At 54.6% G+C, this 24,399-nt stretch overlaps 1 long non-coding RNA gene and 1 other non-coding gene across 4 annotated transcripts in view; both read right to left on the bottom strand.

Moving 5' to 3' along the window:
• The window catches only part of LOC108592443 (uncharacterized), an 84,252-nt gene that overhangs the window by 38,357 nt on the left and 21,496 nt on the right, over positions 1–24,399 (bottom strand). The window lies entirely within an intron of this gene.
• Positions 20,143–24,373, bottom strand: LOC144577133 (uncharacterized). Its single transcript, XR_013520416.1, has 2 exons — positions 23,742–24,373; positions 20,143–20,640 (listed from the first exon to the last, which is right to left on the bottom strand). It is a non-coding gene; the product is annotated as an uncharacterized LOC144577133 (long non-coding RNA).

Genomic DNA, 24,399 nt, shown 5'->3' with positions numbered 1-24,399 from the left:
CTTTATACATCCACTATGGACATACCATAATTATTTGATTATTTCTTTTCTTTAGACATTTGGTTTGTTTCAATTTTTTTTATTATGAAAACTGATGAGAAGAACATCCTGGTATCCTTTTCTTTAAGAAAAAAAAAATTGTTGAGATGTAAGCCATATGCCACATAATTCACTCATTTAAAGTACACAACTCAACATTTTTTAAATCAGTGTTGTACAGTCTTCGCCACAATCTAATTTTAGAATATATTTGTTCTCCTAAAATAAATGTCAAACCCATTCGCAGTCAATCCGCCTCTTCCCAACTTTCCTACTCCAACCCTAAGCAACCCAAGTCTATTTCTGGCTCTATAAATCTGCCTATTCTGGACATTTTATACAAATGAAGTCATAGCATGTGGTCTCTGTGCCTGGCTTCTTTCACTCAGCACAGTATTTTCAAGGATGATCCATGTTGCAGCAAACACCAGTACTTCATATCTTTTTACAGCAGGATGATATTCTGTAGGGATATACCACATTTATCTATCTATCCAACAGCTGATGGATAGTGGGTTCTTTTCATTCTTTGGTTAGCATAAATAGTGCTGCTATAAACACTCACATCAGTTTTTCTGTGTGGACACGTTTTCATTTTCTTGGGCATGCACCAAGAGCAGAATTGCTGAATCCTATGGTAACTCCGTGTCACTTTTTAACCCGGTGCCCATTTCTGATTATTTCTTTAAGACACTCTCCTAGAAATGAAAATAACGGGTCAAACCACATAGTCACCTTTATGGTTTCTGATGTATATTGCCAAATACACATCTACAAATTGTGCCAACTTCTGCTCTCACTGTCATGCAGGAGGATGCTTACATGGTACAACTATGAGCTCCAGAAGGTCTCTATGATCTGATCCGCAGTCATCTGATCTGTTTGGGCCCATGGGACTCATGAGGCAGCCCCTCCTTTTCCAGATGAGGCTTTGTGAAGGAGCCAGAAGACCTGGTTCTCCCATGCCTGCTACTTGCTGGCCAAGCGACATTGAGCAAATTATTTCCTCCTCTGCAAAAGGAAGACAATACCCTCCTGCCTATGTCACTCAGACATCTGAGGATTGATGTAGCGACGTGGTGTAGACGTGCTTTTGTAACGTGGACACACCCAGACAGGAATAAGTCCTGTTCAGAGACTAGTTTTTGAGAAACGCTCCTTAACTTGTTTGTCTTCTGAGTGTCGCAACTTTGGGCAGAACTTGGTAGCTGGAGGTCCGCGGTTGGTTGGTTCCCGTATATTTACTTTCAGAGAACTTCAAAACGAACAAATCTTTTTTTCTCATATGAATTTGATTGCACTGCATGATTCTGGTGTGTTATTAAGCTGAACAACACACACACACACACACACATGCGTACATGTGCACACGCTACCACCAACGGCCAAGTCAAGGAGAGACAAAGAAGGTGAAGGTGCCCTTGAATCTATTCTTCAATAGTGAAGTTTTTTCTTCCATCGAAATGAAATGTGTCCCCCAAGATTCTCCTTTGCTCTGCCCTCAGTCCTGTGGCCATGCCTCATCACAAGGTTTTTCTCTAACACTCTTCCCACAAGCCCAGTGCCTTCCTCTGCAACCAGGAGGGCAGTAGGGTCCACCTGGCCAGCTGATGGCCCCCACAGCAAGCCCAAGGTGACCTGTGCCTGCTCCCTGGTCGGCACGCTGGCACCTGGACCCCTGAGCATTTTTCCGTCGGTTCATGGGAGGTCCTGCCTAACTTTGGGATGAGGAGAAGAGGCCATTTTGACCAGAAATGAGCCAGTGACCTGGAATAGGGGTGTGGCCTCACTGGATGCTGATGAGCATCTGGCCTGGGGCCTGGGGCCTGGGGATGAGATCCCACCAGACGGTCCCCAAGGAGCTGTGTGTGTCCATTGGAGAAGGCCTGAATCTTACTCAACTTCCTTTTACTAGACCCAGAAGGTTTATTTGAGAGGGGAAGATATTTAATTAAGTAAATTAGCTGCTAGGTAGTAAGCGCCTCCTGAGCTTCAGCACTGTACACACATCATCTTTAATCCTCACAGCAATCTCCCAGGTAGGCGTCACCACCCATTTCGCAGATAAAGAAACTGAGACTGTGGGATTAAGTCACTTGCCTGACCCCACAAAACCAGGGCAACAAAGCAGCCTTCGCGGCCAGGTCTCACAGACTGCGAAGCCCACGCTCTCCTCATTCATGATCTCATCGGCTGTGAGCTGCAGCCCCACACCCAGGGCGGCCCTAGCCCACTATGCGCAAACGGAGGGTCAGCCCAGCATGAACGGAGGTTCCCCAGGCCAGCAAGGACCCTGCCCAGGGCTGGGTTCAAAGCACCAGCTTTAACAGCCATAGGAGGGAAAGCAGTGAGCAAATGTGCTCAGGATCTCAGTCCCAAGAGGGTGGACATGGCCCGTCCCGCCTGAGCCGGAGTCCCTCTCCCTGTCCCTGGGTGGCTTGGGTCTTTGTGTTTATTCTGGCTTCTCGCCTTCTCCCCTCTTCCCTTGCAAAGCCCTTTGTGTAATGAGTTTTCCCTTCCAACTCAATCTCAAGAACTGTTTAGCCAAGGAGGGCCCTTCAGCCTCTCTCCGGGTGTTTGTTTTTGTGGAGAGGAAACGCTAGTTATGAGTCACTCCACCAGCAGCATATCCTCAGGCAGGCCCATCACGGTGGGGCGCGTGCTCTGCTGATCCGCAGCCGTCCAGGGTCAGCCCAGCCTGGCCAGCAGCTGCGGGTCACCAGCCAGAGCCTTAGTAGGGCGGGCTGTTAGAATGAGCATATGGCAGGCATGACTCTCCTGGTGGGGGACAGAGGGAACAGTCGTCAGGAAAGGAAGCCACAAGGCAGACCATAAGCTGGACAGAAGTTGGGAACATAGGCTGAGGAAAACCACTGCTCTGGGAGCCCAGCACGCCAGAGCCAAGGACACCCTCCTGAAAGACGGTGCAGCCAACAGAGGCAGGGCCCCACCCGGGCAGGAGGCTGCAGGCCGGCTGAAGGTGCCAGTGGCTGATCCACCCTAGGGACGTGGCCAGGTTAGAGGAGTCAAGGCCAGCCTGCAGCTCTGGGCGTCCTGGAGGACATGCCAAAGCCTGTCCAACCATCAGGAAGACCAAGAAACGCAGTGTTGTCACCACACACCAAGTCCCAGAAGCCTCCCTCTCCAGGTGTGTGATGACCATGAGGACTGGCCCCGTCTCTCCTACAGTCCTCACCTGTGTAAAGACGCCTGTCTTCCATCTAACCCCCTCCCAAGGATGTGCTTGAAGGCACAAAGAAGCATAAGACAGATTTTCTGCCCTCCAGAGACATGGACTAAAAATGGGAATCAAAACATAGATACACAAAACATACAACAAGGCAACGCTTTCCTTGTTAACGGTGTGAGTTACAGAGCAGCGGTGTGGGTGGGTGCCTGGCCAGCCACAGCCGAGCCTTCTCCTGCACGTCAGCCCCAGCCTTGTCCCCATACAGGCCCGGGTATCACACCACACCGGAGTCGACATGGACAATGCCCAGTGACATTTCACAACCACACCGCCCGTTTATGCTCTGTCTGTCCTTCTGGGAAGGTGTGGGCCCGGCACTGCTCTGCCTGCTTTTAACAGATGAAGAAATGAGCCCAGAGGAAGGAAAGCCCATAAACGTTCACGTCACCTGCTGAGTCAAGGTACAAACATCGGACATTCTCCCCTCTCTGGCTGCCGAAGGAGAGAACTGGGCCTGGCCACTTAGTTCCATCACATGAGAGACCCCAGGAATGCCCACCTAAGGCCTGGTTCCCCTGCCCAGGAGCCTGCAGCCACCTAGCCCAGCCACCTATGGGCACATGGGCCTCCTGCAGCCGGTATGTCTGGGAAGAGGAGACCCTTTCCTTTTGGGCCTCTTGCTGGTTTCTCTCGGTACAGTTGGACTCAGTCACACTGGATTTTGGACATTACAACCACAAGTCTTAGGGGTAAAGCCATAATTGCCCCCACAGGCATTGTTCCATCTGCTGGAAGAACGAATCACTAATAGTGGATTCGCCTCAGAAGCAGAGCTGCCATGTTCAGGCTTTCAGGTTGCACACTGCACAACCGCAGGGGACACCAGCCACATAGTGACCTGCCTGGAAGAATTTCTAATTTAATGGGGACAAATCTTAGCATGGATCTCAATGTAGTAGACACAAAATGGTTAGAATCAAGCAGACTTGTCCACAGCCAGCACCGGGGATGACGGTCAATGACACCAGGCTGGGTCCAAGGCGCTTGGTCCCAAGCCCAGCTCAGACAGCAACTGTCTGACCTTTGGCAGGAGCCTCAGTCACGTCACTCCCAACAAGAGAAAGCCGGAAAAGCCCTGCGGGAGCCTCTCACTTAAGTCCTATGCAGCATCATTTTAAAAGTGAAACTCTGGCTGGACTAAAAGCCCTTAGGAGTCCCTTCTGGCTGGGCTATTGCACAATTTTACGCTATACTTTTTGCTGATGGGATCACCATAAACAGAGGACTCAGACGGGGAGAGCAGGAAGAGTGAGCTGGGGAGCCCCACCCAAATCTGCCAAGAACACGGAAGCAAACACACGCCCTTCGATCACTTCGGTTATTTTTCTCGCCCCCTCTGAGGCTGGAACAAAGAGCCTTTTTGTGAGTTTAATGGTGTCTGACTTACTCAGCAAACTTTTCTCTCCTTTGCTATGAGGAAAACACAAAGCTCTCTGTGCAGGTTTGTTAGGTTCCTTTGAAGGGCTTGTGCTTAGATTTAGGCAAACAGGAACCCAGCTGGCACCGCCCTGGTCAGGGCACTTTCTGGGAGACTTTCCCCAGGCCTTGTCTGGACCCAGAGTGAGGAGGGGGTGGAGAGAGGGGGGCACAGAACAAAGGGAGAAGGCACCCAGCACCTTCCAGGACAGGTGTTACGGCTGACGCTCCTGAGCCAGCTCTACCTGAAACAGCTCATTGAATCCTCTCCACCCCTCCGAGGGGAAGGACTGGCCCCCATTGCCTGGATCAGGAAACGCAGACTGGCTGAGGCCAAGGAGCTTTGTCAGCGGTCACACAGATAGGGGAGTCCCCAACACCGCCCGCTGAGTCCACTCCCCAGAGAGCCCTCGCCCTCTGCTCATCCCTTCCTCGTCCTCCCGCCACCCAGGATCTGCAGAGCAGGAAGGTCAATAGCCAGGCTTGGTATCATGAGTCAGTCCTGGGGACAGGCATTCTTTCCCAGCATCGAAGATAAGGAGTGAGTTCAAATTCCAACTCGAGCTACATACAAACGCCAGACTCAGCTCATGCCCGGTCCACTTGAGGGGAAGGGGAGACGGCCCAGCTCACTCCCTCCCTGTCCTTCTCCACACACACACACACGCTTGCACACATACAAAGACGCGTATGCACATGCATACACACACACATGCACAAACACAACGCCCGGCATGCCACAGGGAGATAACACACACAGGCACCTCCCCGAGACCGCAGAGCTCTCTCAGGGTGATGTCACCTCATTCATAGCTCTGAGTTCACGCTAAGTGACTCATGAAGGGTGTAAACTCTGAGGGTGATGGGGGCATCAGGGTGGAGGGATGAAGTCACTTTAGTGCCATTTCCCATCCGTGGATTCCCCAGAAATAAGAGCGAAAGGAAAGGAGGCCTTTAAAAAGTCTCCACTGGAGCGAGTGACTTGTGGCTTTCCCTTGCAGGAAAGAATCTTCGGCAGCAGGTAGCAGTCATCCTCTCCTGGGCCCACTGATCTCACAGAACCCTCCACACGCGTGTACACACGCGCACACGCACGCGCACACACACACCACACACGAGGTGCAGCTGCAGCACTGCCTAGCTGGCCCCCAAACACTGTAGCACTAAACAGACCAAACATGGAGACACCATGATCATCACAACCAGCATGCACTGGACACTCAGCACGTGCCCGGCTATGCTAAGCCCTTTCCACATGAAAAGGAAATTTCCACCTAATTCCCATGACAACTGAACAAGGTAGGAACTGTTGAAAGAAAACTTCAGAAGAGTTCAGTTTAATTTAGTTGAGTGATTGAGTTTTGTGTAAAATGAGTTGAGTTTAATTAAGCAGAGGAGCCATGACTTGGGCAGCCCCCACACCAGAAGAGGTTTCCAGGGCTGAGCTCCACTCCGTGGTCTAGACAGGGAGTGTTCATGGACAGAAGACGGAAGTGAGGCACGGAGACAGTTCACTGGTCACAGCTTGGCTGGCCTTGTTTGAACATGGTCTGCTCAGCAGCTGCTGGCGATTTGCAGAAGCTCAGCGGCTGCAGTTGGCTAAGACTCAGCTATTTCTTACCAAAGCACACTCCTGAGTTAGGACTTCAGTTCATTTGCTACTAAGGATGCAGGTGGACTCAAAGAGAGGCATCCTCAGGCCAAATTCACTTTAATTTCACCCTACCACTATTCCCACTTTTCAGATAAGGAAAGCAAGGCTCAGAGCTTGGGTAACGCCCCCAAGCTCCCACAGCTAGTGAGTGGCAGAAGAGCCACAGCCAAAACCTGCACCTTGTGTCCCAAAAGCCCAGATTCTTCCCCGCTCCAGTGTGGAGCTTCTCTGCCATTTGCACCACCTGTGCTCAGGTGGCTCTCAGCCCTATGCTGCTCAGCCAGGCCCAGAGCCCACCCACTCCTCCTCCTCCATCCCCCCTCCTTCCACAGTGGCCCTTACAGCTTCCCGTCTGCACCACACCATTGAGTCCAGCAGGGTGACTCAAGGAAGGGACAGCAGATGCAGCCACCTCCTGATTCCTGGCAGCTTCTGACATCCCAGGTGGCCTCTGAAGATCTGCAAAATTGGGTGGGTGTGGGAGCCCAGGTGGAGAGAGGGTGTGGTGGGCTGCATAATACCACCCCAAAGGAGCCCTCCTCCTGATCCCTGGAGCCCGGGGAACACGTGACCCCCCTTTGTGGGGTGATTGGGTTATGAACCCGGAGCTGGAGAGATGGCCTTGGATCACTGGGCGCACCTGGAGTCCTCCCCCCGACGAGAGGCAGGCAGGGGTCAGCGTCAATGGTAGGAGCCAGTGGAGAAAGACGGTATGTCAGGAAGGGGCCTCAAGAAGCAAAAAGAGGCAGAAAGATCCCCCCTCAAAAAGTCCGGACGGAACAGCCCTGCCGGCACCTTGGGTTGGACTTCCCACCTGCAGGCTGTGGGAGCCACATTGGTGTGGTTTAAGATACTGTATTTGTGGCGGTTTGTCACAGCAGACCCAGGAAACTAGTCCAGAGAGCACATCAGAACCTCGGGGACCCAAGCTAGTTGAGGGGATATTGGTGACGGCGCCAGGCGGCTGGGGCGGCCTTAGCAAAATGCCCCAGGCTGCCGGCTTGACCAACAGAGACGCACATGCTCCCAGTTACCATGGCTGGTTCCTCCGAGGCCTCTGCCCACAGCGCGCAGACGGCGGCCCAGACACCTGCCCCGGCGTCATTCTCGCGGAGTCCCAGTGTCTTCCTGTGAGGACACCGGTCAGACTGTCTTAGCGCCACTCGAATGACCGCATTTTAACCTAATTACCTCGGCAAAGATCCTCTCTCCAAACATGGCCACATTCTGAGGTCCTGGGGTCAGGACTTCCACACACGAATGAGGGAGACGCACAGCCCATCACAGGAGTCTCTGCAGTGGCCTCATTCCCCAGAGGCCATTGCTTTTCTAGAAGCTTCCAAACCCCCTGAGGGGCCCGCCTGTGCCCACACAGTCGCAGTTGCAGCCAGGTGGAGCTGGTTTGCGCTTGCCCAGAGAACCAACCGGTTGGGCAGGGCAGGTGAGAGTTTACGGGCGGGAGGGCAGGAGGGTCCCCGAGAGGCGGCTCAACCCCGGGCAGAAGGACCAGGTCTGAGTGAATCGGCCAGGCCTGGGGTGACTCACCACACTTCTCTTCCAGGCCAGACCCCCAGGGCCACATCTCTTAGTCCTAATGGGGCCCCCAGAAGACAGGGGCTGACAGGATTCCTGCTTCACAGCAGAAGGGACCGGAAGGCCGCTGTGCAAGGGGCTCAGTGACTTACACCTGAGCACGTGCGTCACTGTGGGATTCTGTACATGCCAGCCAGGCGGGTCTGTGCAGAGACGTTAGCAATGGGAACAGGGGCCAAGGAGATGTGGGTGCAGGCACCTGTCGGGGTCCCCAGCACCAGCCAGGTTCTGCGGTGATCTGAACCAGCTCACGTTCCCAGGCGACTCAGATCGCCGCCTCCACCAGCCTCTCCTTGCTGACCACAGCCTCCTGTCTCCACGACATTGGACAGGAGGGGAGGAAGCTGTGCAGGCAGAGGCCAGGGTTCAGGCTGAAGACAACGCCCACACCAGCCACTTGGAGCCGGAAGACTCCTGCACACACTTGCGTGGGTGTAAAATTACTAATTCGGTGGCTAAAGAGGCCACAGGAGCTCTGAGGCGTCACCCCTGAGGCTGAGGGAGCAAAGGGAAGAGGCTGGGAATCTTCAAGCGTGGAAACCTGGAGGCAGGAGCCGTGGTCCTGGCCCCCAACCTTGAAGGAAGGGGTTCTGGCTGCCAAGTGTCTGAAGTGGGAGCTGCATTTGCAGGAGTTGGGGGAGCTGCATTTGCAGGAGTTGGGGGAGCTGCATTTGCAGGAGTTGGGGGAGCTGCATTTGCAGGAGTTGGAGAAGCTGTGGAAAGAGCCTCTGCTCCACAGAAAGGAGCTGCAGCTGCGGGCGTGCCCCAGGCTCAGGGAAGGAACAAACTCCGGGGGCAGGTTTCTGCTCAGGACGGGCAAGTGTCTTTATGAAAGGGACCTGCATAAATCGTGCATAAAAGCAGCCTTTGCGTCCTCTAAGCCAGCAGGTTCCCCATGCCTCACCCCTCTTTCCTGAACTCCTCGGCACCCTGATTCCCATTTCTAGGACCCCTTAAGGAATGACCATCCAGAGACCATCCAGCTCTACCCACCGAGACCGCCGTCCAGGACGACGGTTGCAGGAGTGTGCAGACAGGAAAGTCGGCTGAGATCCACTCCAACCGCCTGCTCTCAGATCCTGAGTATTTCTCTCGCCCCTTCATAAAAACACAGCTCACTTTCGCACTGAAAGAAAAAGATCCCTCCCTAACTCCTTCAACCTGCGTCTCCACCGCCCAGCAGGCCCTGTCCAGGTGAAAAGTCTCAGAGTCTTTTAAGATGACCTGAGGACCCAACTCTGCTCCTCTACATCTCTCTCGCTCTCTCAATCCGTGTGTATCTCTCTGCTTCAGCCACCAGTAAGGTCTCTCTTTGGTCTGGGAGGTGGGTGTCTGCAGGACACTGGGAGGATTTATACAATGATCAGCCAGGGTCCCTGCCGGGGCCTGAGACAGGATCTCCAGATTGCCAACATTCAGTAAGGAACCCTAGAAGACAAGCAAGAACACAGCCGTTCTTATCCATGCCTCTGCGAAACAGCCACTCAGCCATCAGAGCGGCCTCTACCATTTCAGAGAGTGGCCGAGGAATGAGCCATCCTCAGCCACTGCTGTGTGGTCGGTGGGCCTGGTTTCCACATGCTGCAGAACCTGGCACCAGACCCGCCAAGCATGGGCCTTAATGGCACAGGCCCAGGAAGCTTCCAGTGCCAAGATTTATCTTTTGTTTTCTGGGGCTTTAAAAAAAAGTCATCATCAGTGATTGCTCTCCAGTACGTCTCTGAAGTGCAGCCACTGAAAGGAGCCACTGCCACAGGGGCGTCCACGGGCCCAGGGAAGGAATGAACTCCATGGGAGGCTGAGATGGGCGGATCACAAGGTCAGGAGATTGAGACCATCCTGGCCAATATGGTGAAACTCCATCTCTACTAAAATGCAAAAAAAAAAAAAAAAAAATCCGGGCTTGGTGGCACACGCCTGTAATCCCAGCTACTCAGGAGGCTGAGGCAGGAGAGTCACTTGAACCCAGGAGGCAGAGGTTGCAGTGAGCCGAGATCGTGCCACTGCACTCCAGCCTAGAGATAGACCAAGACTCCATCTCAAAAAAAGAGAAAGAAAAGAAAAGAAAATGGTGATTCTAACTCCCAGGACCCCAAGGGCTCTTACCCAAAGAGTGGTGAATAGACACAGCCCAGCCCAGGAGTCCTAACAGGGATTCTAGAGAGACCATTGGCATGGTTGTAAGGGCCTGAGAATGATTTGTGCCATTGGGTGGAGACCCAAGTGCTCTCAGAGTGACCCAAACCACAGGGCTGAGGACAGCTCGAGGTCTGCCTGGGCTTATCCCTGCTCTCCTGCAGATTCTCAGTGCACCCTGGGATTCCACAGCCTCAGGGATTTTTATTTTATTTTATTTTTTTGTGACGGAGTCTCGCTCTGTCACCCAGGCTGGAATGCAGTGGCACGATCTCAGCTCACTGCAACCTCTGCCTCCTGGGTTCAAGCGACTCTCCTGCCTCAGCCTCCTGAGTAGCTGGGATTATAGGTTCACACCACTATGCCTGGCTTGTTTTTGTATTTTTAGTAGAGATGGGGTTTCACCATGTTGGTCAGGCCAGTCTCGAACTCCTGAGCTTGTGATCCACCCGCCTTGGCCTCCCAGTGTTGGGATTACAGGAGTGAGCCACTGCACCCAGCCAGCCTTGTGGATTTAAAGCCAAATCCAGGGTGATTCCCTGACAGCAGCCACTGGCCTCACTCGGTATCACTCTGTCACACCAGCAGACTTTCTCTCAGGGCCCGAGGATCGCCTCTGAGGGTCCCCTGCTGTGACACACCCAGGGCTGTAAAGAACACGCCTGTCAAATGGCTCAGCTCCCCACCGAGCACTTCCCTCCGAGACCACTTTCCTCCCCAGCTCAGGGTCCACATCCACAGAGCCACACACCTCCATGGCAGAGCTGGGTGCATGTGGCACAGAGTCCGGGCTGACATCGACCAGGGCACCCTTGGTCTCCCCAGTGACCCATCAGAGTGTGCCGGGCCCTGCCTTTCAATAAAAAATCCAGGGTCTGCTCAGGGCAGGGCATCTCCCCTCCCCCAGCCTGGACGAAGGTCAGAGCTGAACACCACTTGCTCAGTTCAAAACCAAAAACAGTCCTGAAGGAAAATGTGTTGGGCTTGGCTGCAAGCCAGGTCGTTAAACATGGATTCTGATCACAGATTGTTTCTGCTAATTACACAAATATTTTTCCAGAGCCGTCTCGGTTTCCGCTGTTGCCGTTGGCGTGAGTTGCTGGCGCGGCATTGGAGCCATGCCCCGAAAGTCAGCTCAGATCAGAGGAGAACACACAGAACTTTTGAAGGAACAGCTAAGACTAGTCTTCAAAGCAGAGCAGCTCTGTTCAGACAGAGAGAAGAAGAGGCAAGAAAACACCGGCACCTCCAGCCCTGACAGTCACCAGGACCCTCAGTGTGTGATTCCTGCACACACACACACACACACACACACAAACACACACACACACACACACTCTGTCTCTCTCTCTCTCTCTCTCTCTCGGAATGCATAGTCTTTCTCCCTGCCTCCATCTCTAAATCCACATGTGCACACACAAATAAGCAGTCTATCAGCACAATCACTATTCCAAGTTTGGAGACTCGAGTAGATTTTGTTCCTGCCGAAGTGGAGAGAAAAGGGCCAAGCAGGATGGGCTGTGGGTCCGAACGTGACATAGCCCAGCAGGGGTCCTTTGCCCCTTTGAGAATGCAATTAGCACCATCTTCCCTCACCCTGGACCCTGGCAGAGAAATGCCCATGCACAAAACGTTTTGGCACAAGTTCAGGGTGTTCGTGAACTTTCTGAAGCCCTCCAAGAGCGCACCGCAGGTTCCAAGTTTAGAATACAGTCCTGGGGAGTCAGGAAGTGTTCCCAGTCTCTGAACTGTCAGCAGAACTGTCAAGCTCCCAAGGCCAGTCCTCTCTCAGCAGCCCCAAAGCCCCCTGGACTACAAGCACTCCCCTGCCACGCCCCAGCCCCAAGATCCCCTGGCCTTTCTCAGAAAATGCTCTGTGCTGCACCGTCCCTGCTCGTTGAACAAGAGTAGCAGCCACAGCAGTGCTGGCCAGGCCTGGCTGCACACAGCCCCCCGCCCCAGGTCCAGGCTACGCCAATACCCCATGCCCATGGGCACATCTGCAATCTCAAACCCTAGACACCTTTCCAAAACCTGAGACAGGGGACTGCATCAGCAGCTTCATACCCTTTTATTTATGTTTTAGAGTTGGAGTCTCTGTCACATGCACAGGCTGTGGTGAGCTACGGTTGATCCACTGCACAGGCTGGAGTTCAGTGATACAGTCACGGCTGACCTCGAACTCCTGAGCTTAAGTGATGCTCTTGCCTCAGCCTCCTGAGTAGCTGAGACTACAGGCGTGCACCACCACACCAGGCTAATTTTCAAATTTTTGTAGAAAGAGTCTTGCTATGTTGCCCAGGCTGTTCTCGAACTCCTGGGCACAAGCCATCCTCCCACCTTGGCCTCCAAAGTGCTGGGGTTACAGGTGTGAGTCATTGCACCTGGCAATGGTTTTTTCTCAGCCAAGAACCTTTCTGATGGAATCTCATGAGTTAGGCCAGTCTATAAAGCACAGTCAAGCATCCAAGCTTCAGTCGAAGAGTGGGTACAAGGAGACCCCCACTGACACCCGGTCTCTGAGAAGCTCAGCTGGAGGACTCTGGCCCTCTAGCCCACAGCCTCCCACATTCCCTGTGGCTCAGCCAAGGCATGACCCTGGGATTGCTCAGGGACGTCGGACCTAAACATCTCCCTCCCAGCCAACCCACCACCCCCGCGCCACGCACAAAACCAACAGTCCCCTTGATGAGTTACGCGATCCCTCTTTCTAGATGATTCTATTGCATGTAATCTAACAAACTAGCCATGCTTAAGGGTTTGGAGGGAGTGGCTGGGTTAATGAGCTGGTTCCACCCCTCAAGGAGGATTTTGCATTTGTAACGAGGTCCCCTGACTCCAAGGGAGAGCTGTTCAGATATACTTTTTGCTGTTTTTTAAATTTCAAAAGTAAGGTATGATTCTGCTAAGCAATGACTGTACCATAGAAATATCCTGTTCAGGAGATGAAAGTGTCCCTGCCCCCCTCCCAAATCCAAGCCCTTGAGGTAAAGCAACACTTGAATGACAGGCACAGTGGCATTTGTGTGCCACCATGTCCCACAGCTGGATGCTGCCTCCTCCCATGCCTCTGCCTGCGCAGACGCAGCCAGGAGCCCTCCCAGGGGCTCAGGACTGAAGCTATGTGGACTCTAGACCCAGCTCCCTGGGCAGGTACAACTCCGGCCACCTCAGGCTGCTCCTGTCTGGCTCCTGCCAAGTTCCTGAGATACAGGGTCAACCCTTAGCTGACCTCACAAGGGCGGGAACAAAACCATAAAAGGATAAGTCACCGCCTGATTAGAAAGTGATGACAAGCTCCTGAACGCCAGGCCTTCTAGGGCCGGATGACAAGCAAGAGCCTCCCCATCACCAGCGGTCAGGGGTCTCCTGGCCACGGGCAGCAGCTACTCATTCCTTCCACACTGTTCTAGGGGAGAAGAAAATAACCAATGCTCCAAGGAGCTTTTGCTTTATCAATAGTCAGGCTGGCGAGGTTCACGACTCTGATGGCTTCAAGTCCCGGCCACGAGGCTGTGCAGTCTCTGCGGGAACATCCGTGGTGGCGGGAAGCTCTGCACCTGGTGCTGGAGGAGGCCTGAGGCTCAGGAGCTCTTCCTCCAGGGAGCCCACTCCTCTTCCCCTGCGGCACTCACCCCTCGGGCCTCTGCCTGGCTGCCCCACCCCCCATACGAAGCTTCCAGTGCAGAACCAGGGGTCCCCTCCTCCCAGCCCTCAGTCCCGACACTGCACCCCATAAAACATCCCTGCCTCACAGGAAAACAGTCCCCAAGGAGTCCAGTGTCTTTCCGGAGGGAGGGTCCTCTCTAGCCGGGACTTCCCTTGGGGTCTGCTCGCTCAGGCCTTGATGTCCTCCGCGTGTCCTGTTTTCTGGGCCCAGGGAATCTGGGGGTGCGTCCGGTGTTGGGGAGCCACCGCCAAACAACACATCAAAGCTGGTTTCTTTTCAAAGTGCAGGCTGTCTTGTTATTATTCAGGGACAAATTCTACCTAAGGTTCCAGGAGGAGGCCAGCGTGGAGGGACCTGTCTCTCCCTGAGGCTGGGCGTGGAGGGGCCTGACTGTCCCCGAGCATCTGGTCTCCTGGCCCACCAGGCCCCTCACCATAGAGTGTCTTGCAGACTCTTTTCCCTTGGGAGGGTCTGGGAGTAGACAGGGCGTGTCTTCCCCTCTCTCCAAGGGAAGGGTAGGAAAAGAGTTGCTCCTCAGCCCCAATTCCAACCACAAGCCACAGGAGGGGTCCTGAGACCGTACCCCCTATTGGGCTGCCTGACTGAGGGGTGTCTGTCTCAGGAAGCTGTGGGACACATGGCCTGGAAGCTCAGGGCTCCAATGAAGAGGCCTGTGAGCAGCGCTCCTGGGCGTCTCCAGGCAGAACCTGGAGGACTGGCCAGCATCACTCAGCAGCATGCCAGGGGGCATGTTGAGGGGAGTGCAAGGGTCCCTGGAGCTGAGTGGGTGCTGCAGGGGGCTGGGCTCATCGGAAAGGAGGTGGCTGGGTAGCCCCAGCAGGGAGATGCGGGAGGCACAGAGAGACAGGCCGGAGGGGCCATCCGCCCATCAGGGAACGCTGTGGGGCTGAGGACTCGCCTGCCGCTGGGGGTGTTCTTCCAGGGAACTCACCAGTGAGTAAATGCAGCCCTCACCCAAGAAAGCTGGCGCCAGCTTCCCGGCATGAAGGCGGCACCCGGAACCAGCAGCACCATGTCCCCTCACGGTGTCCTCTTTGCCCTGAACCCCCGAGGAGCTTGCGGGGAGGCAGCAGGGCTTAGCCCCAAAGCAATGAGGGCAGTCTGTGGGCAGGGAGACTGCACAGGGCTGGACACCACCCCCACCATGCCTCCTTAACCATTTGCCCCATCCCGTACTTGGGCCCCAAGTCTCCCCCACTGGGGTAGCAGACGGTACCCTCGGCCACCTCCTGGAGGCAAGCTGCTGCCCAGAAGGAAGAGGTGAGGCCACTGTCCCCAGGAAGGAGACTCGGCTGCCTTCACACCCTCAGGCTGTCTGCGCCAGGGCACAGAAGAGCACCTGATGTCTGGCAGACGCACCTCTGAGGCTGCCTTCCTCTGGAGAGACCCCGATGTCCCTTCCGAGGGAACGTGATCTCTGGAGCCCATGCAGCATGGGCTGCTCCCCAGCAACCGAGCAGGCTCAGGGGCCTCGGGCCCTACCCTTCATCCAGTCCCCAGTTGCCCTGGACAATCAGCAAGTGTATCTGACCCATCAAAACCCTCCAAAATATTGACTGAATTGAGTTTAGACAAGGACTGCACTGTCTGAGGATAGCTGTGGTGTTCTCAGCATCATAGAATCGAATAGCTCTCTGTCGACTTCACAATTTACAGATGACAATTTACAGATTTCATCCTGTTGGAAATCCCTGTCTTGGAGGTGAGAGGGACCTCGGAGGCTGTGGCTGTTGTTCTAACTCAAGCTTATTGCTTGTTTCTGCATGTTGGGCCCAGATAAGTCACTGATGATTAAATTCACGATTCTCTCCCAAGTCTTCCTTACAGGGAAGATGAGTTCCTGCAAACACAGCTCAGCTTTATGAAGGTGCGACACTTTTTTTCTTTCTAAGTAGAGTCTCTCGCTCTGTCACCCCCTCTGGAGTGTAATGGTGTGATCTCAGCTGACTTCAGCCTTGACCTCCCAGCTCAAGTGATCCTTCTACCTCAGCCTCCTAAGCAGCCGGGTTGACAGGCATGCACCACCACACCTGGTTAATTTGAGTATTTTTTGGAGAGATGGAGTTTCACTATGTTGCCCAGGCTGGTCTCAAACTCCTGGGCTCAGGCAACCCTCCTCCCTCAAACTCCCAAAGTGCTAGCATTACAGGTCCACATTATTTTAAGTGCACCAGTATTTTATGGCTTTCTCCCTCCACTGAGAATGCCTTGGTGTGTTGCTTCATAAATTGAGAATAAAATACAGCAAATATTTTAGAGTACAGGCCCTCACACAGGTATGCACCAATCATCGCCGTCTCTGATTAAGCGGCTTGGATTTTTCTTTTTTTACTGTTCCCCAGAATGCACACTGCCTCAAGGAGCCCTCACTGTAGGGGTAGCTGAGGGTAACCTGGACCGTATAAATATTTAATCCAACTGCACCACGTGGGAATTCCAAGTGTGGATGATGCAAGCTCCTTCATAATGAAAACCTATCACCCCATCCCGTGGTGACACCTCCTTCACAGACCTCCACGGCCTTTTTCCTTACCACACACACGCTGCCCAGAGAGGAAGCCAAGAGCCCTCCCAGAGAGGAGACTGTGAAGAAACCGAATGTCTAAATAAAGTCACATCTTCTCTGTGCACCTTGCAATCATCATTCAAAGAACATTGCACACATACCCTCCTGCTCTATATTAAGCACACCTTCCCTGCTGGCTTAGAACAGCCAGGGTGGCCAGGCTTGGGGGTAGGCACGGCCATAAATAACGCGTGCTTGAAGCCGGCTCTAATTTAACTGCAGTCTTTGGCAGGGGGAAATGCAAAGAATATTTAAACAATGACACACAACCAAAACTAACAGGCAGGGCTCAGAGGGGTTCGTCATTTTTTTCCCCATCTACGATTAAATATAAGGGGTTATTTTGTGGGACTTCGATTCAGTCGCTTCAGGTTCTTGTGTGAAACAGATTTGAGTCCCCCTCTGTTTCTTTCTCTCTCTCTGACTTTCTCTGATCTCTCTGAATCTCTGTCTCTGTTTGTCTCTCTCTCTCTCTGGTCTTGCTCTCTCTGCCTCTCTCTGTCTCTCTGATCTCTCTTTCTGACTCTCTTTTTCTGTGTGTGTCTCTCTCTCCCTCCCCCGACCTCCAGCCCCCCAGCTTTATCTCCAGTGTGTGTGAGACAGGAAAAGGTCAGTGTCAGGCTGGGGGATGGGGAGTGACGGCAAGATTGAGGAGTGATGGGTTGACATTGTTCAGAGATCAGAGATTATTGGAAACAAGTTGGAAACGCTCTTCGGAGGGCTTTGGACTCTTTGAAAGAAATATATTCTATTTTGTTTAAAACAGCCTTTCGATCAAGCAGTCAAGCCATAGCTGCTTCTTGAGAACAATAGGAAAATGGAAACATGATATCGGCACTCGCAGAGCTTGGCTGGAGCTCCAGAGACCAGGGAGCCACGCTGGCTGGCTCAAGTCAGACGCAGGTAGGTCCCAGGCCCAGCTCTGGGCCAGCTCTTGCTCCCAGCAAGTTGTGCTCCCAAAGCTTCGGTTTCCTCATCTATAAAATGGGGATCATGAAGGTTCTCACCTCAGAGCCTCACTGTGAAGGTTAAATGAGATTCGTGGCAGCCTGGAATATGGCAAGGCTGTCACCATGGGTCATTGCCATGATCTACGAAAACGGCACACAAGGCAACATGGGATGTGTCAAATCTGTGACCAGTTGCTACATTCATGGACATGCAGGGAGAGAGAAGGTCCAAGAGTGGAATCACAGGCTTATGGTTTATGGACAAAGCCGTGCATTAATGTGTGTCAGTGACTACGCTGTCAAGGGTCTGCTCACTGAACATCTCACGCTGGCACTCACTCTTTGGTCTCGCCAGACAAGCCCCTCCCTCGGGGAACATGGGGTTGGAGCATGGCTGGCCGTTCCCCTCCTGCAAGCTGCCTTCCTGCCCTGGACGTTGGCATGCAGAAGTCCTCGTGCCTTCCAGGTGAGGCTGCAGAAAAGCTTCATGGCCAAGAGCATGACACGCTAAGATGAGGCACAGACCAGACATCCTCCCTCTTCCTTTCCTTGAGGCTGAGACAGCCCCAGAGGGGTGGGACGAACAGAGAGGCAGATACAGACCACACCCTACAGCTGGAAGTCAACACAGCCATCCCCTTCAAGGACTCGTCTCCCTAGAGGACTGTCCTGGGCCCAGACCTGGCCAAGAATGCAGGGAGACCCTCCCGGAGAGGCTCACCCAGGGTTGTGGGCCCAGTTGTCTGGAGGGAGTCATATGAAGCCTGCCTTGGGTTCCCAGAGGACTTCGCTCATGCCCCATGCGGCCACTCACCCTTCGTCCAATATGTTTACAGAATTCTGCAACGTAACGTTCAGATCCGACTGCGTCTCCTGAGCCCCCAGCCCAGGCCCTGGCCCATGGCAAGTGTGCAGAGACTGGATGGATAAGACAGGGTCGAAATCTGCAGGACTAACGGCCCTGCCCGGGGGTGACACAGGCCCTCGAAGCCATGGTGTCCAATGATGGGATGGCGTCGCCACTATCTGGAGAGCTGTGGGCCCTCGGGAGAGGGGAAGTTGCCCAAAGGGTGCATGGGATGCTCCAGAGGGAAAGTGACTCCCCAGGAAGTCCTTGGAGAAGGCTGGGAGCCTCCACCAAAGAGAGGGGAGGAAGAGGGTCCCAGGTGAGGATAAAGGAATGAGGGTGCAGGAACAATGGGGACAAGTGGCCTGACAGTGCTGGAGCAAGACGGGCACCGAGGAGCCAGGAGGTGACAGGGAGGGCCCTGGAGCAGGTGCTGAGGAGGCTGGACCCTCATGGGCCATGTCCCTCCTGCCCCGTGACACAGTTATCACACCACCAGTGACCACAGCGGGAGTAACGAGCCCAGCACCCGACAGGTGTTGCTTTAAGCCTTTGCTGGACCTAATCATTTAACCCTCACAAACACTCTGTGGAGAGATCCCTCTACTTTATAGATGAGGAAACCAAGGCTCAGAAAGGCTGAGCTGGCGTCCCAAAGTTGAGGAGCCCAAGATGGCAGAGTAACTCCAAGCCCCACCCCTCTTGTGGTGTCCCCCTACCGAGATCCAGCTGAACCAGGAGACCCCCACCCAGGCAGCCTGCAGGTGTTTGAGAGGCAGACACCCAGAGAGCACAACAGAGCGGATCTATCCTGGGGACCAACAGCCTGGGAGCCTGCGAGGCTGACAGCTCTCCAGACCGAAGGCCTGAGCAGACTTTTAACCGAATAGTTATTTGCTCTTACACAGGTGCCTCTCTTTAATACATAGGTACTCTATGTAACTTACAATACGTCAAGTAGGCAGCTATTACCCGCCTACCACTAATTACACGAGGGAGGCATGGGGGCGGGGGAAACTTAATGTTTCTCATATTCCCCACCCCTGTCCTCCTCTCCTGGTGTTACCCTCCAGGTCCCCCACAGGTCTCCACCTCCTGGTGTCCCACCCAGGTCCCCCTCTCCTTGTGTCCCCCCCAGGTCTCCCCTCATGCTGCCCCTCCCCCAAGGTCCACAGGCCCTGTAGGCAGCCCCTCCATGCATGACCATGGCCCCAACCCTCCAAACGGCTGTACCTCTGCACTGGGTCCATTTCACAGCTCGCTCTCGGGCTGCACAGCCATTTGACGGCCACATATCTGCGGAGGGAAGTGTCTCTAAACGACACAGGTCCCTGAGGGATGTCTTGTGGTGCTCTGTCGTCAGACCACCTGATCCCACCAGCAGCCACGCCTGTAGCTCTATGTCCTCATGGTCCTGACCCCCTCTGTTGTCCTCTGACCATGGAGGCCGCCATCTCCCAGGGCTCCCAAAACCCAGACTCTAGAGGCTACCTTGGCATGTGAGGCCTCCTCCTCCCTCAGAGTCTCACAAGTCCCCCACGAAACAGCTGCTTCTGCCTCACAAAACCATTTATGGGGCCAGTTAGTGGATTGCTACCTACTACCTTCCATCTCCACCCCGAAACTCCCTCCTCACCGCTCCCCACCCAGATGCAAATTCCTCCCCTCTCGGCCAGAGAGGAGTGAGCTAGGGGATCTGAGGCTCTGTCTCCATTTAGCCTCAAATAAAGGAACTGTCTCTGTGCCGTTATTCAGTGTGAATTCACAATGTCTATTTCTCCCCATTGCCTTCTTTTCGAATGTGACTTGGCATAGTCATGGAAACTTAAACTTCCTCCCTACCTCGCAATTCTACTAAAAAGCTTCGGTCAGTTACATCCTGAAATGTTTAAGGCTGGAAGGGTGGGTTATCTAGATTTGCCTAGAAATAGCATGGGGGGTACAGGAAAGATTGATAAAATAAGGTGAATTATGAATTGAAAACTGTCGATGATAGAGTATGTAGAAGCGTATTGCTGTATTGTTTGCTGTCGTGAATGTGTACAATTTTCCGACAAAATGTGGACTAGAAACGAGAAAATAAAGTCAGAATGCTGGTGGGGAAGAGGTTCCGAGGCATGGCAACAGCGCCGTTCGGGGTTTCTCTCTCTATCTCATTTCTCCATGTGATCTTCGGCACTCTGTTAACCAGGGTTTGGCTGGCTGTGTGCTCCTAGTCCAACGAAACAGAGTTGGAACTCAAGTCTTCAAGGTTGACCGAATCCCAGTGAGCCAGCCAGGGCCGCCTCACAGACCCGGCTTCGGCAGCTCCCCCATCACAGTCACTGCCCCGGGTCTGGAGGGTCATCGCAGCAGCTGCCTCTGAGTCACCAGAACGCTGCTGTCACCAGGGAGGTCTGCAGTGCATCTCAGAGGAGTGAGGTCCTGGAGGGTCCTGCCAGCCAAGATGCCAGGAAGGTGATGGGGTGTCAGGAGCACAGCGTCATGGGAGCTTTCTCCTGTGCCAGGAAGGTGATGGGGTGTCAGGAACACAGCGTCATGGGAGCTTTCTCCTGGGCCTTTAAAGCACCCATCCTCAAACAGAGGCATCCACAGGGATGTCTAGAAGCTTCGTTTTAAAGGAATTCCAGACTCCCCTAGGCAGCCAAGGCATTCTGTAGCTTTCTGTGATCTGGGCCTGGCCCCTGTTCATAAATATCACGGGAAAGACTCTCAGGAAGGACACTACTGGCCTGGGGCAGCCTCAGAGCTGGATGAAGATGGTTCGACTCTGAGAATGGCCGCAGCCAGGTTCCCTGGGGGGCAGCCCGTCTGTTTGAAGTCTCCTTCCCTACCGGCCCTGCATACCCACCCCTCCTGCCACACCGGCCCCAGTATCTCTGCATTGAGCCCGTGGGAACCTTTCCCGTGGTACCTCAGAGAGCTTCAGACACAGGCCCTCACTCCTGCATCGATGTCCATCCAAGGGGCAAGGCAAAGCTGTCCCTTCCAGCTCACCAAACAGATACAGAGCCAGGCAGAGCAGCCCTAGTGTGACTCACGCCCTGCCTGGCCCCGTGGACACTCTCAGCAGGAGTGCGGGGGCAGCAACTCCATCCACTCTCCTCTGTCCCCTCACTGCCCACCACCGCCCACAGCCAGGAGCAGCCTGCATTCCATCCCCAAACAGCAGCCACCGTGATCTCTCCAAACCACAAGGCAGAGTGTCACCTCTGCTTCCAAGCCTTCAGTGACTGCCAGCTGTCTCAGACAGGCTCAGCAGCGGTCACACTCACAACCCATCCGCCTGTCTCTCGCCATCCCCCCAGCTCACTCTCCTCTCACCAGGCTGAATGGCTGCACTTCTCAGGGGCACTTTTGTGACCCCAAGGCCCGGCCAGTGCCCTTCCACAGTGACACTTCACCGCCTTACAGTTGCTGGTCCCCGATCACCCAGACTAACCGTGAAGGGCCAGGCCTGTGCTGAAAGTCCTAAAACCCAGAGAATAGAGCTCAGCGCAGACTACGGGTGATGCCTCAGTGTGGACGTGCGCCCAGCTGAGCGCGCCTGCCCGTGACGGCTGCTCCAGACCATGCGTGATGCCTCGGCGTGGACGTGCGCCCAGCTGAGCGCGCCTGCCCGTGACGGCTGCTCCAGACCACGCGTGATGCCTCGGCGTGGACGTGCGCCCAGCTGAGTGCGCCTGCCCGTGACGGCTGCTCCAGACCACGCGTGATGCCTCGGCATGGACGTGCGCCCAGCTGAGCGTGCCTGCCCCTGACGGCTGCTCCAGACCACGCGTGATGCCTCGGCGTGGACGTGCGCCCAGCTGAGCGCGCCTGCCCCTGACGGCTGCTCCAGACCACGCGTGATGCCTCGGCGTGGACGTGCGCCCAGCTGAGCGCGCCTGCCCGTGACAGCTGCTCCAGACCACGCGTGATGCCTCGGCGTGGACGTGCGCCCAGCTGAGCGCGCCTGCCCCTGACGGCTGCTCCAGACCACGCGTGATGCCTCGGCGTGGACGTGCGCCCAGCTGAGTGCGCCTGCCCCTGACGGCTGCCCTGTGAGGCTTGTGTTTCCTCCAGTGAAACTCTGGAGCAACTGCAGCCAAACATTCTCTGCTCGCTGTTTGCACCTCTGTCCTCTAAACCGGCCCCCAGCTTCCTCCCTACCTGCCACGAGTCTGGGAAAGAATAAAAATGTCCGGAGGAGACTGTGCCCCAACGTGGCTGCCGAAGGGGCCTCATCAGCCACCTTCCCAGCCCAGACCATCCAAGGCTGACCCCACAGAGGAAGGCTGGCCCTAGGAAGAGTGGGCCGCGGTTAAAGTCCACCAGGTGCCAGAAGTTCCCTGTTTAAGGCAAACGACACCTCAGTGGAAGATGGCGTCAAAGATGGCAGTCTAGCGCTGGGGAGGGGCATGCATTTGGAAGTTGGGCCGGTTTGAGTTGAAGTGTTGCTTTGCCACTTCTTCCTGTACCATCTTGGCCATCTGTAAAATGCATATAACACCTCGTGTGTTAGACTAGGTCCTCGCTGCAATAACAAACCCCAGATCTCAGCCACCCCATGCAATGAAGCACCTGCTTCTCCCACACAGAGCCGCATGTGATGGATTCCAGTTGTATGGTTCTCTGGGGTGGGCTTCTCCCAAGCCGCAGCTCCACTGACCTCCACAACCTTATGGCCCCCGGGATCTCCTGCCCTAAAGTCATCAGCATGTGAAAAGAGAGGGTTCGGGAATTGGGAGGAGGTTTTCAGGGCAGCCTGCAGGACACACCGGACACACAGTGTTCCAGGAAACATACAGGCCGGCTGCTGCCAGACCTGCCCGGCAGAATTGTGTTTTAGGGGACGGCGCGCAAAGGTGCTTCACAGGGTCTTGGCCCAGGGCCGCTCGAATAGTGAGTTTCCTTCTTCTCTTTGCCTTTGGTGATGTTGGGGCTGGAAGATTTCTAGAATGCACTGCATCTATAAAGGAGCTTCAAGTCTTTTTTTTTTTAAGCACCTGTGGATGAGGCTTTTTGAGGCACTGGCCAGGCCTCTGAGGCCCAGAGAAGTTCAGGAGTTCACCCTGATTGACCTGAACATCTGGGAAGCTCTGGGCTGAGCATGATGACAAATGCGCCTCCCACCCCCACCAGCCACACTCATCTACCCACAAACACGGGTTCTGTCCTGCCCCGGAAGAAGACGGTTTCAGGATGACTGGATTTCTGAATTTCCTCCGTGCAGATTAAAGAGGCCTAAGGAGCCTGCCTGTGGGGGTGAAGCCCCGGACCAGAGCTGCTCTGGCTGGGAAGGGGTGGCTTGGGGTGGTGCCTGCTGTTCAGCCAGGCTCCCCGAGGCAGGTGGGATGAGACACCTGGGTGGGGCAGATGGAAGCTCAGACTCTACACTGTGCCAGGGAGGATGATGAGGGCAAGGACGGTGCCAGGGAGGATGGTGAGGGCAAGGACGTATGAGCCCACAGGGATGCATACTCCATCTCCCAAAACACATGGAACTCAGCGGCTGAACACGCAGGCAGCACAGAAGGGAGCAGTTGGCAGCTCGAGGGGGTTCTGAGGGTGCCCCCTCTCCACATCACCTGGTTTTAGTCATCTCCCAGATGCCTACCTTCAGGCTGATGGACTTCCGTGAGATCTGTGGAGGCTGATGGACTTCTGTGAGATCCGTGGGTTGCTGACCTTGACAGCCACTGGGTCCCTACGCCCCTCATCTTGGTTGGGGGCTCCCATTGCTCACATCCTTCTTAAGGTGCCACTGGAGACCAGCTGTCAAGTGGTGACCAGCCCCCAAGGGGTCAATCGCCTTTCCCACGCCCAGCTCACCAGAGTCCCGTGAGGACATCCCACATTCAACCCTAATCTAGACAAAACTGTCACAGACCATAACGCACAGGTGCCCCCCACCTTCTCCTCCAGTTCCCTGTGACTCCCTTGGGTGGGTCCTGGCCCGTGCTCAGTCATTGTTCACAGCCATGCGACAGGCCCTGGTCTCCAGGCCTCTGGATGCTCTCACACGGCTTGTTTATTCCTCCTTTGCCAAATCAGCCCCTCTCAAGACTCAAATTCCATTTCAAACCAAATTCCTCTCTTCTCCATTCTGTTGCCTGGTGGTCCCCATGGCAGCCCCCACCCCCACGGCAAACCTCCGCATAGGAACTGGCTCGCAGGCAGCGGCTTGGACCTGTCATCACTGTGAGTCAAGGTGAGATGAACTCACCTTCCTTGGTCAGCGATGAATGCAACTTGGATTTGCGTCTTTGTCGCTA

This window comes from Callithrix jacchus, chromosome 7, assembly GCF_049354715.1.
Source record: "Callithrix jacchus isolate 240 chromosome 7, calJac240_pri, whole genome shotgun sequence".
Taxonomy (NCBI): Eukaryota; Metazoa; Chordata; class Mammalia; order Primates; family Cebidae; genus Callithrix; species Callithrix jacchus.
Note: the sequence above shows the minus strand (reverse complement) of the source record. Positions and strands in the feature narration are given on the sequence as shown.